Here is a 16,479-nt window from a genome sequence, read left to right on the forward strand (position 1 = left end):
GATTTATATTTACCTCTTAGGTTAATTGATAGACATCAAGATCATCGGCTTGATTGTATCGAGCTAAAATGAACATTAAAGGAAATTAGACGGTCGAGCAATTAATAACTCTTATTCGTAATAAATATTTATGCGTTTCCTTCTTACACGTGGCTAGTCTTGGTTACCTTGTGGAACGCCTATTGCCGGAAATGAGTTTAACATAGACTACTGGATGTTGCGTTCTATAGTCTATAATTGTGCCGTACCTCCATGCAATCTTACTTCGCAATATCATATCGCGATATGATTAGTGTTTCAATGAGATCATGGAGATAATTTATTCTAAAAGGTGCTACCTGCAATTTCTTATTTATGGGAATGTTCCATCAGTTACATAGACTAATAAAACTAAGAAAGATATTTATATCCCATGTATATATTTAATTATAAAGGGCAATTTAGGGCAATTATATAGAGATTGATTGAAGTGAAAGAATAATTAAAATGAAATCGCATTTTTGTAAAACGACTAGTAAATAAATATCTGTAAAAGTAAATAAAACGTGACACTTTTCTTGAGTGATTTAATCATAAAAAGAGATAGAATTTTTTAAAATTAAAAAAACGCAAACGTGACAAAATCTTACATATATATAAATAAATATTCACTTTATATTGACGTAATTTAATTCATTTAATAGTTTAATTAATAGTTAATTAATTTATATAAATTAATAGTTTAATTAATTTACATAAATTAATACTTTAATTAATTTATATAAATTGTACATCAATTATTGTACATAACGCGTATTACTTTTTATACATCGTAGAAACGCTCGTCTATATTTCTATATTTCCGCGAAACTGTAAACCACGTGCAAATAAATATGCGGTATAGAGAAAAATTCTTTATTGAAAAAGAAGACGATTTTTGGGGTATATTGCACGGGAAGATACGAATGCAATATGATGGCGTAAATAAAATTCCGAAGCACGCAACTCGACTCGAGTGAATTTTTGTCACTGCTGCTTCGCTCCGCTTGACTCATCGATAATGATAACTCCCAACGCGCGGCCGCATCGACCGAGATATCCCAGGTATACTGCATAAACGCAGTGACTAACAGCCGAGCTAATTAAGCTTAATTACGGTTGTCCTGTCCATTAATTAATCCGTTACCTCCCCCTCTTCTTTCTCTCTATATCGCGCACCTGTCATGAGTACGCGCGATCGGCCTCGGATGTCGGCCTTTTAAGGTGCATTTATATTACGCGAGTATGATAGAGAGGGAGAGAGGGAGAGAGATAAAGAGGAGGGGAGGGTAGGAGGAGAGAGAGAGAGAGAGAGAATGGATTCTGAATCGATTCATTGTAGCGTGAACGGTGATTGAGAGCGGACGAACTCGATTGTTTGCGCTCGTTCCAATTGTTCCCTAATACAGCGCATTGATATCTCGTATAATGTTAACGCAAATGTTTGGATTAGATATTTTAATTATATAAAAATGAAAAATGATAGTAATGTATATTGGAGTACTGCATTTTTCAAATTTTTACTCGAAATATGTCAAATAATATCAACTTTCTCTCTCTCATGTGGTGATTTATTTCAATATTTATTTTATTATCGAGATGGAAAATATAGTTGATTTTTACATATTATTACATACATGATACATTGTTACATATCCTCGTAAGAGTATAAACAATGATTTGATAACATTTTGATTTTATCGAATAATAAGAGGATCGCGCGATCATCAATATTCTCGTAATATTCAAATTTCAAACTATATCATCAACTATATCATCAACTATATGACCGACTACTCATTTATGACAGCGATATAAATGCAATCTGTGTGACGCGCGAAAATACGCACGCTATTAAAATCGGCATTCTGCTTCACCGCTATCATAAGTATATTGTAACGTGATTCATGAATATTTAAACAGCCCGTAATTATAGAAGAACCATGCGACGTACAGCGTAATCGCGCGACGACATGCAATGAAAAAACGTGGACCCAGATGAGCCGATTCCATCATAATTAATGGCGTCTGGAATACGATTTTAAAATCGCTCGTATATCGTGACAAGCGGATGTGTTGCGCAGAGATAACCAGTAATGTATAATGACAGAAGAATGTATTTGTATCTAAAAATTTTTTACAGAAATAGATAACGTATTCTGAAGATCGAATGCGAATTTGTAAAAAATGGCACATACGCATGTAACAGGATAGTAATTTCCATCGATGACGCGATCGATAGAGTTTTATCGATTCATGAGATATGATATAAAAGCGATAGTCGATCGAAAAAAATTGTCTGGAATTTATTGGAACGACACTTTTCGCGCGACGGTCAATCATAATTGGCGCCTTCATCATTAGCGAACCAAACGATCGAATCGGACACGTCTGAAGAGCGCATCTTTTTTGGAAGGATAACGCGCGCGCGTCAAGCCTGGATAATAAATCCGCGGCGGCGGGGATTACGGGACGAAGCGTCAAATAAACGTGCCCCGACGAAGCCGAATCGATCTTCTGCCTCCTCCCCTTCTCTCTCGCGACCCCTCGCGCTAATTCGTATTCTCCGCCGGTTGCAACGCGCGTCGGCTGCAGTTCTGGAGACAGTCGAGTCAGAGGTCTGGCCAGTCCGCCATTCCGAATCAATATAAGCTCTTTTCAGTAAGTAAAATTATTATAAAGTCTTATCTTTTATATACGGACAACACACTCCCTCGGAATTCCTTCAAATTTTTATCAAGTTCGAGTAATGGAAAGTAAAATGATATAAAATTTCTATAAATTTGATAATCGATATTGATCAAAGAACTCGAGATTGGCATCCTTCAAGTTGAGGCATTTTATGATACGCTAAAAAAATGAAACAAGTATTTTATTAAAATAAGATTTAAAATTTAATTCCCGCAAGAGATTCCTTGCACGGTTAATTAAAAGGATTACTCGTTAATGCATTTTGTTCTCGCGTCCCCTCGTGTCTCCCACGTGCGTTTTCTCTTTCTCTCGTCTCGTAGTTTCAGCGTTGCGTTGAATCTGTAGATTGAGATCATCGACATTCTCATCGTCGGGAAAAAGGCCGACGGCGGAAGAGGCAGCTCGTTTTATCGTTAGTACCTCGTTCGCGGAACACGTTTCGCGACCGGACAACTTGAGAATATTTGCATTCCTCATTTCTTGTTCCTTATTTTCTAGATATTTCTCCTTGGCAATCGTGGTAGCACACTTTCTATCCATTTTCTTCACCTTTTATCCTTTTATATCATGTTTTTTATTCGTAATGCGATTCAAATGTCGCGATAAATAAGACTACGGTACAAGAGTTAAGAATTAAATATATATTATTAATATAGATAAACTAATGGAAAGAATTTTCTTTCGTTAACATGAACTAATAATAACTTAATTATTTCGCAGCTTATATCAATTTTCAAAGGCTTTAAAAAATATTTTTTTATATTTATTATTATTAAATAATTATTATAAATTTATTTAATTATTATTTATTTAATAATTATTATTAAATTTGTTTAATTATTATTATTCATTTAATAATTATTAAATTTATTTCATTATTATTAAATTTATATTTATTATTATTAAATAATCCTAGAAAAAAATGATTGACATTTGTCTTTATTACGCTTATTATAGTACAAAGACTTAAAGCACTTGAAAATTTTACAAACACATCTCGCTTTAGAATAAAATTCGAAAATGTTGACACCCAAAATTTGCAAACATACTCGTATCAATCGAATGATTTATGACTTGAGAATGTCTCCTTTTTTCGCCGCTAATTTTCCTAATCATACGAAAGAACCTCCAATGTGTCATCCCGCCGCGTTACATCTATTAAAAGCGCGGTCATTTGAAAAGGGGGGGGGGGAGAGGGGCAACAAAACGACAAAGGGACGCGCGTAGACTTAATACCTCTTTTTACGGCATCGTTGGCCCGAAGATTTAGCGGTTACATTCCGTAGTATGTACATCATAAAGTTGGAACACGAGTGAGGAGCGAGCGAAGAGGGGAAGGGGTGGAGGTGGGGGGAGGTGGGGGAAGACGGCGGTAGGCTCGATCGAACTCGCTCACGAAATAATCCGCAGGTCCGCCAGTTCACCACGGCACACACGTTCACGTCGGGCGTTCTAACGTGTGTCCCCACCTTTCTACCATCTCTCCTTCTCTTCCCGCTCCTTCTCTACCCCACGACCCTTTTTTCTCCCGCGTGCGCGCCCTTAGAGAGGCTTTAGCGCGGTGTCCCTTAATTCCGAGTTCGTGTTGGAGCCCGATCGAGTCGGCTGCACGCGCGTGCACGGATACTCGGTGAAACGGAAGGCACGCATATTTCCGAGCGTGACGCACCTTGGACGCTGGGCTTGGCTCGAAAGATATCGCTCTCCACGCGTGCCTGCGTATGTTCCTTTTTTTTTTCTATCCCCGGTGCGCGAGTGTCTCTTGTGTACGTGTGAGCACCAAGTGTCTCGACGAGTCTCCGGCAGTGAGTGTCCCTCGTCTTTGTTCATCTTCGAATCGGAGAAAGCCTTGTGGGAGATTTAATCGGGAATCATGCTGGGATCCGCTCCTGTGACGGAGAACACACGTGTCTCTATTTGTTTCGAGTAAAGTGAATTTTCGCAGGTAAGGTAATGTTTATTCGTGGCGCGAAAAAAAATTCTCTTGTCATTCAAGTTTCCATCGTTCACGCTTCTACCTGATGATCATTATCGCCTATCGCTCTCTCGGCGTCGTAGTCGTCCACGACGCGTCGTAATTCGGGGACACCCCGTATATGCTCGCGTCAACGTGCATCGGCATCGGGCGCGAGGAGACGAAAGGCGGAGACGAAAGACGGAGGACGGGAGGAAGAACGAAGGGCACGGAGGGGAGGGAGGGGGAGGGGGGAATCGTGGGGTGAAACGAAAAAAAAAAAAACAGAAAAGAGGAGCGAGAGACAGGACGCGAGGCGACACGCACGGAGCGTAAACGGATACGCGGCGCACACGATTAACCGCGTCGCGTCGAGCCGAGCCGCACCGTCCGTCGTGCCGGCTCGTTTTCAGTCGGAGGAATCTTTATACGAGGACTGCGCCACGGGCCGTTCTTTGCCGGCTGCCAACCGGTACGTGCGCCGACCGGCAGGGCCGGGCTCTCGACGTTATACGGGGTGTCTCCTCGCCTCGTTTCTCCGGACGAATTGGAGCGGATCTTTCCCGAGGACGCGGAAACGCGTCGTGACGTGTGTCGTGAGTTCCCTTTGAATTAATCAAGTGTTTGTGATTTACAAATGCGGCCGATGAATCGAGAGTTGGTCTCTGCACTGAGAAAAATCGTTTGATTATACCAACAAGACGTATATGATTGAAGGCATTTTGGTTAAATCAAACAAGAATTTCTAGTTATCATGATAAGACTCGATTTTTTATAACTAGAACGTTTAATAGATTTTACTATAAGGATTTGGTTAGTATTTTCTGGTTGGATATATAAAATTTCTTGTTACATTAATTTCTTTGCTTGCCGCTAGACGATGAACCACTCTTAACTTAACTCGTATTCAATATATGCCATAAAATGTATATAAAGAACTAGTATTAACTTTAAATCCAAGGTATATTTTTTTTCTCTTACGAGCAGTAGTGCCAGAAAGAGGACGCTAGCTCTCTGATTGTGTATGTTTGAGCTGCATCCTCTTCTTGCATCACTGTTTATCAGTTTAATTTCTAACAAACTGAACTTAAAATAATTTATTCAATAATCTGGATTGAATTTATTCAATAATCTTGTTGGAATTCAGATTATTAAATAGACTTTTGAAATTAGATGGAAAAAATTTCAGACGACTTGGTGCTGGTGAGTTTAGTATTATAACCAGAAAATTTGGTAAATTTAACAGGAAGAAATTAATCAGATTCATCTGGTAATTCCTACAAGAATTCTGGTTCGTCCATTTTCCAACAGACATACTGGTTGAATCTACCAGAATTCTAATTAATGCAACCAGATTTTTTTCTCAGTGTGGAATCGAGCGACAAAGTTCATTCTTTGCACGAGCCGAGTGTGCAATTTAGAGATTTTTAATGATGACCTGTGATGAGATAATTTAGCCAGGAACGCACTGCGTTTACCAGTATGCAAAGTTTTGGACTTTAGTGAAGACGAATTCCATGTGTTATCTCTCTCTTTAATCTCTTAAATATCACTGTATTATATATTTGCTTTACGTCTGTTTAAAAACCGGGGAATTGCGAAATTTTCGCCTACCGTATACTGTATATGTCGAAAGAAGTTGACAAAGATTGTACGTTTTATATAAGCACCTCGGCGCCTTAATTACTAATGCCATTTCCGGTCTCGATACGAATGAAATGAATTTCCACATGGCAATCGAAGTGGCTTCGCGAATGCGTTATTGCGTTCCACGCGGTGCATAATTTTTAATCTGCGTCGACAAATGCAACAAATTGGTACAAATAATGGGAGTGTATCGCATAATGCTAACTTATGTCAATTGGGAACATTAATCATTCCCTTCCCCCTCCCGGCTTCCCTTAAATGTGTTTCGCGCCGAAGAACATTAGAGCTTAACGCAACCTGTTGCACTTTAGCAAAGCCAGGCACACTATACCAATTTAATTAACCGCGCATTAGTAAGTATCACTCGCTTTTATCTTCCTTTTAACCCTTCTGCCGCGAAGAAAAGTTACGCTTGATTTGTTTTCACTCGCGTTCGTCGACGAGCGTATATATCAACGTGTGAATTGTGCTACGTCAAGCGAAGTACTCGAAGAATACTCTCCACATTTTTGACAAGTATATTCTACAGTCGATTTTCTTCGCATAGATTTATTCCACTGTTAATAATTTGCATGTGAATGTGCCCCGCGCATTCGCATATAAATTTGTAGCTTTTAAAGCTTGCATTCCACCAAAAATTGAAATTTGCATTTCGAAGTTAAAAAAAGCCTGCAGATTTTATAATTTACAATAAGGCCTATCAGAATCATTATTATTATTTGTAAAGAATGTTGTATTTTTTCCGATATTTTCCCACTTTTTTTTTATATTGACAGGAATATTTTAATTGATATATCATGAATAACGAGAAAGATTTTAACGACGAAAAGTGTCGATGACCGAATAGCATTCGTGGCGTCATTGCCTGGATTTTCGTTTCCGACTTTGAGCGATCGTCCCGCGTATTTCGGGGAGATTTTTTTTGCGAGCGAAAAGATTTTTCGCGGCACGTTCATCGACAGTGCCGTAAAACGGGGACGAGGGCGCCGTGACTTGTCGCGAGTAATTTCGCGACGAGAATACTCGCGATGCACCTGGAGGTGCGCGTCGCGCCGGGCCTCGAGCGGCTTGTAACGTCTGTCGCGGTCTTTGACCTCTTCCTCCCCGGTGCAAGCCAGAAGCCCGCGACGAAACTGCGTCGTTCCCAAATAGGTGCGCGAATCGAGGAAGGGAAATATGAAAGGCGCTAAAAAGTGCCACATTTCTTACTCATTAAACATTTTTTATTTATTTTGACACCAGAATATTGCAGATATTATCGATAATATGCCAGAAAAATATGCGCTCAAGTGCAAGAAAACTTCGCAGCTATAAATCTCTTTTTTTAACATTTGAAAGCATTCCGTAATTTCGTATCATTCCGAATCATTAATCGGGCCTTTTCCCGAAATTCGGAATCGTATCGCGACCGCACACAATAGGAAGAAAAATCGGATCAATGCCGAGAATTCCATTGACCGCCAACGAGGCCGGTGCCTGCCTCGGCCTCGAAAACGGGCAAACGCGAATAAAAATCCGCCGCCGCTTCCCGAAGTGCATTTCGGCCGTAATGCAATGCGCCCTCCATTACGGTTATGATTTAACGGGCGTTCGTAGCATACCTCGCGTGCGCGCGTCGCGAGGAAAACACGCGGGGAATGGCGCGTAACGCTCGCGCGCGTAATTTTGCGTTCGACGAACTTGCCTCATAAACGGCATAAACGCATGCACGAAAGTTACCGCTGATGCTTTCACGTAATCGCCCGAGGTGATGATGCTGCAGTCGCGTTTTCGATATTACGAGCGGTCACCGTTCATCTCGATCGTATTCACGACGGGAGGAGGGGAGGTTCATAACAATTATTCTGAATTGGCGGTCGCAAAATTTCGCGCGAGCAATTTTCGATGGGTCTTAAAAAATTGATTGTTAGCGTTTAGAGAATAAACTACAAAAATAAAATGGAAGAGAAAAATCTGCAACGTAAGATGCGGGGCTCGCGTCACGATCTGTCAAATTTTTTTCATTTAGTCTTGGAATTTATTCATACTTCGCTATGCACATCTGAATTTTCGTTTAGTGAGTAACGGTGACACGATAAAGACGCGTCTTTTCTCTTCGCTCGCTTTCGGAATACGCTCGAAATCCGGATCGAAATGCAATTTCTTTCCTAGGTGCGCATTTTATTTTCGCGTTTCGCTTGGAATCGCGTGGCAAACTCGGTGCCGTGCACCGACAGTGTGACGGTTTCGCGTTTTTGCAACGTGGAGACGCCAGGCTTTCGCGTGCTCGCGTGACCCGCGACACATCGCTTGATAGCGGGGGTGGGTGGGAGAAAGTGCTAACTCACATTAATTGCGTCTCGAGGTAGACGCGAGAACGAAAAGTTTGATTAAATTCACCGCTTTCCGCGTTTCTTGGGATTCTTTAAACACACTTTGTCCACCATCGTGTATAATTATCCATCTCGTAATGACCCTTAATCGTTGTGAGAATTGTGTCGCTTCGTATTAATGCGCCGTTTAATCGGATTTCGCGCGGAGAGAGCTTATTTTTCGCGACAAATATGTTAGAGTTTGCGCATCTCTCTCTCTCTCTTTTTAGTCGGCTAATTGCAAGGTCATTTAGCCGATTGCGAAAAAAAATCGATTATAGATTTTTATGCAAACGAAAGAATAATAGATTTGGATTTAAATAAATGTCTCTTGAATATTCATACACTTGTAAATGATTTGAATTTTTTTTCAAAATACAGGTTTGCACTCTCTTGTCGCTCGTTCCAACTTTCATTTACTCTCGTCTCTGGCCGGCTTAATATAAATTCAAGTAACGTACGCTGAATGCGCGTTAAGCTTTTTACAAGCAGTGATTGATGCGTAACTTTAATGCGCAATTTGAATAATTTAATGAGATTCGATGCATGTATAATATTTTTGATAATAAGCTCGACTCGGCGTGTATTCTTAACGCGCGCGATAAGCTGCGTATGTAAAGAATATTCAAGGAATAATTTACGATTGATTTAAATAGCGAGGATATGTAACGTTTATGAATGAAATCGCGATATTTTGCAATGTAAATTTTTTACATTATCGGCTTTAATCGTTCCGCAGAATTTGTTCATGCGAATGAAACGTAAAAAGGAACACAATAATTCGCTCGTATTAGGATAATTAAATTTCACGAACAAATTTATTCTCCAAATATGTCGGAAATAAATTTGTTGTTGCACGGATATTTGTGAACGAATTATATTCTAGTCTTTTTTGACGTATTTTCTGTTGATTTATTTGAAATAGTATAATATTTTCATTTACGTAATTATGTATTAATGGTATCGAATATATTTTTCTAAGGAAATAAAAATTTTTGGAATAAGCTTGCGCTCTAAATGGTTTTTGTTTTCGATGACTGAAAAAAAGAAATTTGAGTAATATTTGATTTTAATAACATTTTATTGGAATAGAATATTGTGCTCTCGTATCGAATATTGAACGTTTTGCGCGTTTGTAACTATTTCGAACTTAATTTTCGGCATTTTCCATGTGTCCAGTCATGCTTCGTATCGTCCATTCGGGAAACGATATTTCTAATCAGCTGATGTTGAAAATACATTTAAATCAAAGGTTCTTACCAATTAGGAGACGAGAAATAGGGCAAAAGTCGACGGATGCTTTTCTCGGGATTGGTTTCGATTTAGCCATTTCGATGAAGACCAAAGACGAACGTCGAGAGAGAGAACCGTGAAGAATCCAGCTCTCCAGGACGTATCCGAAACGACGTTTAGTAGAAACCTTACGTTAACCGCGCTCCGCCTCGATCGCGTTCGTTGAAGAGAGCGCCGCTTGTTTTTGTTCACGTGGCGCGCGCACAGCCGGCCTCCGGACACGCATGCACGCACGCACACACATATAAAGGCGAATGTAGCTACGTAAAGGCGAATTTACACGGCTCGTTCCTCGACGGTGATCACCTGATGAATCATCCGCGACATGACGAAGAAGCTTTTATATCCAGACGTATCCGTCAGCAATAAATTATCCGATAGCGATTGACTTAATCTATGATTTTATCCGCAATTTTCAAAGATTGAGAACTCGAAATTGTGTAACAATATTATACTATATCATTTTATTGCAAATGGGATAAGAATTGAGAGATTATACCCTTGTAATATTTTTCAGAATGAGGAGAGGAAATTATTTATACAAAATGGAAGTAATTATGATTGATTGGTAGCAGTAGATCTTTATAGATATTATTCGTTTATCTTTAACATCAAAGATAGGCTTTCAATTCTCGGTTTTCCTTCATTCGCGAGTCCTCTTGAAAAGCGCCCCGTGTAAAATCGCCTTAAGCATCAACGATCCTACGGCGTCAGGACCCTCGTCGCGGCCGTCAACCAGCAGCAGCGGGCGGGCGGGAGAGGCAGCAGAAAGGACAGGGCAGGAGAAGGAGGAAGGGGAGCACGACAATGCCCCACCCCGGTCTCTGGTATCGATCTGCCGCAACGAAAGTCGAGATACCGGCGTTGGAAGTATCAGCCGGACGGATAAGTCCGAATTATATTGGGCCGCGAGATACGTATGCGCGCGTGTACGTGTGTACGCGTATCCTCGCACATATACATGGCCTCTTTACGCGAGTGTAATATGGCCGCTGCGTGCGGGTCCTTCCAGCTGCTACCTGACTCGGCGAAGGCCAACCCGGCTCGCTGAACGACTTTTGTCTCGAAAATGTCGGTTGCTCTCCTCCTCCCCCTCCTCCTCTTTCGCTTCTCTTGGTGCCGCCGGCACCGATTCGTCACCGCCATTGCCGAGCCGAGCCGAGCCGAATCCGAGCGTCGAAAATGACGCGTTATCGTCGCGCTGAAAATTATTCCCGACATCGCGTTCCCCTAGTGATACCGTCGTCCAACGAGATAGAAGCGATTACGATGCGACGAAGTTTCACTCGGAGTAAGTTCACTGTGCGTCGTGTGTGTGCGCGCATTTAATGTTAAATGGATTTTCTTGCAAAGATGCGGAAAAAAATCTCGGATACGACGTTATTAAATCTGCATTAAGGTAAGAGCGGAACGCGAGGTAAATGCTTAGCGCGAGGATCGATCTTTGATCTGTATCTCGAGAGGAGAAAACATGGAGCGCTCGTGGAAGTGTGTTTAAGGAATTTGTTTACTTCTTTTGTGCTCTCCTGCATTAATTAAAACGCCATCAATTATGTTTCTAAAAAGTTTACATTTGTATATTAATCGTATAAAAGAAATTTCAATGAAAAGTTTTTCTCACTAAATATTACGTGGCTATTCCAATGAACTGAGATGTCTAACAAGGTGTAATATCATAAACATATAAATCTCTCAATTTCTCAATGTCTACACTGAAAAAAAAGTAATGTTGAATTAACAACATCAGTGGTAATTGGAATTTATTTTATTAATTCAATAACATTTTTAATCAAATTAATACACCATGTATTGATTTGATTAATAATGTTATTGAATTAATAAAATAAATTCCAATTACCACTGATGTTGTTGGTTCAACATTATTTTGTTCTTAGTGTACTCAACTCATGCTCATTCTCATTTGACGCAACATTTTATCGTTTTATATAAAAAACAATTCTTCATATCGTCTCGTCGGTTTGGCGATCGAAGCTAAAGAATCGTATTATTACAGCTTGCAAAATCATCCTCTTTAGTTTTTAAAATTCTGTCCGATAAAATTTGCAAGAGATTGAAACGCCGGCGTCGTTAAAAATTATTGGAAGCATCGAAATCACTGAAACGCCATCTTTGAGTCGCGTCGGCCGAGAGCGCTCTTCATGAGCAAGAATAGATAGATGAATGACGCAAAATTATATTACATGCACATGCACATGAACGTATCCGTTCATCAACGTTTCCTTTTTCACATAATATGTGCGTGATGTAAGACTCGCATCCTCGCACGTGCGCATGAAAAATCGCGCGTTGCTTGCACGGAAGATTCTTGCTCTTGCAGATAAGCGCAAGCTGGCGCAGAATTTTATCGAGCACATTGTTGCAGCGTGGCTGCGTTAAGCACGCGAAAAAGTAAAATAAACGTTGGCAATGCATCAACGCCCACCATCGTCGTGGTAAAAGTGGGCCGATTATACGGGGTGTTTCAGAAGCGACGCGAAAAGGGGGAAATGTGCCCCGAGTTATTAACTCTCATTTCTCTCTTTCTCTCTTGTGCGGGGTAAAAATAGGCCGAGTATTGCAGGGCGTTTTTCGAGGGGTTGTTCGTCGACGATTCGAATATATCGTAGAAAGTAACGATAAATGATGGTCGTTGATGTTGAGGCAATCATTACATAATTATTTATTATGGGGAATAAGAAAGATTAGCTGTATTATAGTGTGATACGAAATCGCGAGATGATGCAAAATTAATGATGCTGCAAAGATATATCGATGCTGTATACATCGACCGATATCGCCAATTATATCGTGAAACTCGTGTTCACGTTTACACATTCATGAATATCCTTCCTGCGTAGATGACTATTCTTGTCATCTGACACATGGAATTCCAAGAAAAGTCTTACATTGTGCAACATTCTTACTCATAAGTGACCCACTTCTTTTATCTTCCAAAATTTTTAATCCAATAACATCGACGGTGAATCAAAAAGAAAAAAAATAGAGATAATTTTACATTTATGCACAGGAAAAAAATAAGTGTCAAATCAAAACTTATATACTTAAATTAACGCGTTCATTGTTTTATATATACATTACAATTTAGAAGAATGTAATAATTTATCTTAGAAGAATTTTACAATTTATCTTAGAAGAATTTAATAATTTTAAATTTCAATAATATTATAGTCCTATTTTAATATTGTAATTGTCATCTCAACAATATATAATTATTTAATTCTACTTTAAGAAAATTATAATCTTTGATTTGAAAATGTTATTTTTTATCTAACATTGTTTCTTTTCCATTCAAGAAAATTAAATCTTAAATCATAAGAATATATTTTTCTTGATTGAACTATATAAAATGGCTTCATTCAAGCAAGCAATTATTCAAGCAATTATATTTTTCTTTAATTAACGCAATATAATCTCACTTCAAGATTTCCATGTTAAAATTAAAGATATTTTCAAAACAAGAATGTCTCTTTTTCTGTGTGCTTTAAGGAATAAATAAGAAAAATAATATATTAGTTTTATAATAGATTCTCGCATTAATCTTTGAAATTGAATTTGTTGTTTTGAATCTTCCTTTGCAACTTGCAATTTTTATTGTCTCAACAGCAGCACACCGCGTCATTGCTTGTAAAAGCAATATAGACGCTCACGAGCTGATGTGCAATAGCTCTCACTCATCTGTACTTATCAGTTAACACATTCCTTAATTAAACGAGACGGTCGCCTCGACGTTAGGGAAAACGAGTAACGAGGCAGCAACGAGTCAAGCTCCGGTCTGTTCACGTGCGCGTACATAGCGTAATTACGGCGCTTTATAATTATTAAGTGCGCATACATCCATTTCAGGAAGAATGTCTTTAACGATATAAGTAATTTCAAGGATATTATTACGCGCATTCCGGGGAAAAAAACTATTTTTTTTAAATTGCCTTGCGTTTCCTATTAATTGCTATGTTATTGATAATAAGAGAGTAAGCCACATGACACATTCAATATCGCATAAGTATGGGATAGCCTGATTTTTGCGTGCGATTAAAGTTACAGACACAAATGTGACAAAATTGATATTAATATTGATAATTGATATTAAAATTGATACTTGTACATCCAAAGTATAGATTACAATCATATATTAATATTCGATTTTTTCTCTTTAATCGAGATTTATATGTTAAGTAAGGATTACTGACTTTAAACATGTTTCCTTCTTCATATTTTTTTGCAAAAATTAAAAGTGGCATATATGATTGATTACATAAGTAATTATCGAGTGATACTCTATTCGCTTTACGAGGACCTTGAACGATAACCATCTGACGCTTAAACATTGTTTGCGAAGTAGTTACGTCTGTTACATATAATATCGAGAAGTTGGCCAAACTCACGCCTGAACTTTCCGCACAATGCGTGACTTTAATGTGTACGCGAGTGCGATCGACATTTTGTTCTCTCACAGTCGCGCACACAATCTGTGAAACAGTATCAACGACCCACCACGCTACTCTTGATGGCTGTAAGAAAAATAATATTTCATAAAAATCAATATAATATTTTGACGTTTCTACGATGCAGCAGAGAGATAAAATCACTTATTAAATAATATTTACTCATATTTTAAAATCATTTATTAAATAATGTTTACTCATATTTTAAAATTATTTATTAAATAATGTTTACTCATATTTTTCATATTTTATAATATTTTAAATTATTTGAAGAAAACTATGCTTCTGATAAATATAACTTTTTACATGTACATTCTACGGCATTGGCTATCTGCTGAAACGATAAAACCGCAAATTTTAATAGAAACACGTGGCTATCATATTTCCGCATGGAATTGCTGAAACACTTGCTTGGCCGGTTGTACAGGAATTTGCGATGTCATTAAATCTGCGAACAGAGAGGCGAAATTACAATAAACCGAATTTTCGCCCTTAATTAGATGGCGAAAGTTTGAAAAGTTCCTGAAAAAATGCGCGTAGCTCGAAATCAAGACCGTACATCGTCACGCACAACGTTCCCCCCCCCCTACCCCGCCGCTTTGTATACTTTGTATAAAAAGAATTTCGTAACGACTTTCATTTTTGTTTGTACGATACGCTCGTCGAGAGTCGAGATTTATCGGGCGCAGGATAATGAATCGTCTCGCAGAGGCTCGTCGATTTTTATGGAGCTATTAAAGGGATAGGCCTTGAACACGTGTTTCTGGCTGCGCGCGCGAGCGGCTCCCTTTGTCTTCCCGGCTAGAGAGGAAAGGATTCCGCGTTATATGCTCTACGTAATCGGCCGAACATATTTCAGACGCGATGACGCAATCGGTTACCTGACGGCGAGCGATTGAGCGCAAACATCCACGAAATTTACCCTCCCGAATCGAATTTTATACACGCGTGGGCATATTCAAGATTGAAATTCTCATCGGGAGATTCGTTTAATATGATCCAAGTGCTTTGAAATCGTCGGGTAGGACTAAAACTTTCCGCTGGAATCAAGAGTTGAAATCATTTTCAATGTTTGATCGACTCTCACGAGCGATTTCGAGTTTAAGGTGCGAAGATAGGCAATAAAATCATGCGTACTCTCTAAAAGTGAATCAGCGTATTATCACTGAAAAATAGTAAATAGTCACTGATTACAGCAGTTATAAGTACAGCACTGTAAATCAGTGATATTTTATTGAAAGAATCAGTTAATAATTTTGACTGTTTCAATCAGTAATATTTCTCAATATCAGTAATATTTCTTTCGTTATTGTCAGTAATATTAAACTACAATTCATCTCTCTATCTATTTATATAAAATTAAAAATTTTATTTATATTTACTAAATATTTATTATATTAAAATTTTTATTTTATTTATATATATTATATGCATATTGAACTTGTTATTTTAAATAGATAACGAACGAATAATTTTCATTAACTCGCCAGACATTTATTTGTCCGACTTAGAAGATCGGTTTAATATCTGAAGCGTCTCTATTGAGATTGTATCAGAAATTAAATCGAAGTAATACTTCTAATTTTATCTGTTGCTCTTCGCAAACTTTATATAATTCTTATGATTAAAACTAAATACGAGAGAGATAGCGATCGTAGCGGTAAATGAACGAACTAGCGATTGCTGGTTTTACAGTGAAATTTACTGGTTTTACAGTGAATTTTATTTTAACTGACCATAATCAGTGAGATATAAGATAAAATAACAAAAAAATAAGCGTTTCCACTGAAAATCAGTAAAATACTCACTGATTCTCAGTGAAATCTTATTTTACTGTTTAAATTAGTGATATTTTCACTGATTCACTTTTAGAGAGTATAATTCATTCTCGTGCGTGTAATCCTTTATTCACAGAAGAGCTGAGGCATATTTTTTTTTCTTACGTATTTTATTGTACAGAAATTGACACAATTATTTCTCTCGCGTGGCGATGTATACATATATATGTTAAAATCGCTGTTATTATTCGCAATATTCTTTTTGCCTCTATTTCATCGGCACA

General features: G+C 38.3%; 1 protein-coding gene across 19 annotated transcripts in view; it reads left to right on the forward strand.

The window, feature by feature from the left end:
* The window catches only part of LOC145962111 (bromodomain adjacent to zinc finger domain protein 2B), a 157,364-nt gene that overhangs the window by 78,374 nt on the left and 62,511 nt on the right, over positions 1-16,479 (forward strand). The window contains exon 1 of one of the 19 annotated variants that reach the window (XM_083082953.1): positions 4,123-4,654. The exons of the other annotated variants lie outside the window; for them this stretch is intronic. The gene's annotated coding sequence lies outside the window, so the exon portion shown is untranslated. Of the gene's footprint in view, positions 1-4,122; positions 4,655-16,479 lie in introns of those variants that run through there. 19 annotated transcript variants of the gene reach the window in all.

The sequence above is a fragment of the Camponotus vicinus genome, unplaced genomic scaffold (genome assembly GCF_025532165.1).
Source record: "Camponotus vicinus isolate PSW18456_S1 unplaced genomic scaffold, iyCamVici1.0 SCAF_11, whole genome shotgun sequence".
NCBI lineage: Eukaryota > Metazoa > Arthropoda > Insecta > Hymenoptera > Formicidae > Camponotus > Camponotus vicinus.